We start from the raw sequence: 2,634 nt of genomic DNA, 5'->3' as shown, positions 1-2,634 counted from the left end.
TTTTTTCTTCTTCTTCTTTTTTTTTTTTGTTTGAGACAGAGTATCACTCTGTCACCCAGGCTAGAATGTACAGTGGGAGGATCTTGGCTCACTGCATCCTCTGCTTCCTGGGTTCAAGCAATTCTCAGGCCTCAGCCTCCCAAGTAGCTGGGATTACAGGTCTGCACCACTACACCTGGCTAATTTTTATATTTTTAGTAGAGAAAGGGTTTCACCATGTTGGCCAGGCTGGTCTTGAACTCCTGACATCAGGTGATCCACACACCTTGACCTCCCAAAGTGCTGGAATTATAGGTGTGAGCCACCGCTCCCAGCCCCCCCCACCTTTTTTTTTTAATCCTAAAAAGCTTCCTAAGGGTTGGTCAGAGCAGTTAACTCCAGTGAATACCTCTTCTAAAGACTCAGCAAAAGGGTCAGTTGTGCCTCTTTAACTGTTCTTACCAAACTCTCCTATCTTTTTCTGCTGCCAACTAAGCAGCCTCCTAGGGACAAAAAAAAAAAAAAAAAACAATAAACAATATTTTTTTCTTGCTCACAAAGCAAGAACAACCTGTATTTTCTTCCTTCAAAATGGTCTTGGGGAAGAATAGGAGAGCTTCGTGAATAAGTTACTTAAGACAACAGATAAACATAGTAATCAAAACTTTTTATTGAAATAATGTGCCATTTATGACTTGCTTTTTAATTCTCTTAACTGAATTTTAAGCTGCAACATTCAAATTTTTCTTTGTACTTGAAAGGTCCAGTCTGCCAATTTCAAGAAGGACAGTTTTCCATGTGTCTGGCTGTTCATTTTCCGTCTCTCCCTCTCTCATTTGTCTGTCTCTCACTGTCTCTGTCTCTCTGTCACACACACACACACACACACACACACACACACACACACACACACACACACACTCTACAGTGGCTGTTAAGTTCTGAAGGACTGGGAACTGCTAGATGTAATTGAAAGCAAGGTAACAGGCTAAGGAGAAACTCAGTTTGAACGTTGCAATGCAAAGGCCTCAAAGCCTGTGACTTTCAAGTATTTCTGTTGCATTAATTGTATTTTCCTGCTTAGCTGTGTTCAGACATAGTATTTGCATTTCTCGGAGCTTTCATTCCAACAGTATAACATTTTGATCTTGAAAGAGTCTCAGTAAGGCTTATTTGACCATCTGAGGAAAAATGTGACCATCTGTGAATAATTGACTCCTACTTATGTGTAGCTTTTAATTACTTTACAGATGTATGCATGTGTATGTAAGACTTCAGTTCATACATGGCTCAATTCTGAAAGTGTTCAGGCATTAGTACCCTTATTTGATTTAAAAGCATGAATATATGAGATTTACTAGCAGTATTAAGTGTTTGATAATTAGAGCTACGTGATTTTTGGGAAGAAATTTGTTATATGGTATCTAGTGTTAATCTGAATATAATTTTTGGTAAAGGGATAGCAGAAAACATACTCAATTTTGGTTATAATAAATGTAACCTTATTCTTGGCCTGCTAATATATGATTATAGAAAGTAAAACCATTTTTTAACTTCTGGAAATACACGAAGTTATGTCTGAGTCATGAGTGACAGTCATTGATTAAATCATTTCTTTGTCTCTTTTTTAGCATTATTGATCACAGAATCAGTTATAAAAAGTGGTTGATTCCTTTCAACATTTAACAATAACTTCTAATGAAGGGAAAAATTCCAGATTCTCTTCATGTGTAAATGTTTAATGTGTCAATCATAGATGAAAGGAATCTAGTTTGATGTTGTTTCTTTCTTTCTTTCTTTCTTTTTTTTGAAAATACAAGTTGCTCTAGGATAGCTTATATGTTGTTTTATACCAGTTCAGGAAATTTATTTTTGTTTTTATTGTAAGACCTTTTGGGGTACCAGAGATGGCACCTTTTTTCTAGGTAAGATGTGGGAATTCCTCAATGGTCTTGCTTCATAAAATTTAACATATCAGAACTGGGGAAAGAGAAAGGAGGGGTTGTTCTTTTGCAGCATTTTCCAGTCACATATCAGGGGTATACTGAACAGCAACAAAGATCAACTTTTAAAAATTAGCCTTCTTAAAATACAAAATGATATAAGTATTTTAAAGATAATTTATTTGCCTTGCTCTTGCCTTCTAACATTAGCCATTTCATGGAGAGGCTAAAACTTATACTCCAAAAAATGTGGAAACATGTTTTAATGGGAGTAAAATTAAAAATTTTTGAGAAAGGGTAAAATCTGATTAATATGCATCTTCTTAGCTTTATCTTCCCTTTGATATGTAGGCACTTATGCTCTTCCATCTGCTCCACGTCAAATAGGGCTCAGGGAAGCTGGTCATTTCCTTAGCGGGATGATTACTCCTTTGCCTTGAAGCATTGATTGGGCCCACCATGTATATGGATCAGCGTGTGGTAGTGAGTCATACTCCCAAATCAGGGATTCCCAGGTCTTGGCTTTGGGAACCAGCATGCCTTGTATTCTCTTAAAGAGCAACAAGAATTTCTTGAAACAAAATTAGCCAGAATTGATTTAAAATATTTCGATGTGCCATATGGTTCTGTCCCTTGGTTTGGTTGGCCTTGTTTTTTCCTGTGGAAGAGTGAAAGGGCAAAGGTGATGCCAAAATGAAACAGCTTTGGAGTG

The sequence above is a fragment of the Colobus angolensis genome, unplaced genomic scaffold (genome assembly GCF_000951035.1).
Source record: "Colobus angolensis palliatus isolate OR3802 unplaced genomic scaffold, Cang.pa_1.0 Scaffold190, whole genome shotgun sequence".
In the NCBI taxonomy this organism is placed as follows: Eukaryota; Metazoa; Chordata; class Mammalia; order Primates; family Cercopithecidae; genus Colobus; species Colobus angolensis.
The sequence above is the reverse complement of the archived record's forward strand: the minus strand, read 5'-3'. Positions refer to the sequence as shown.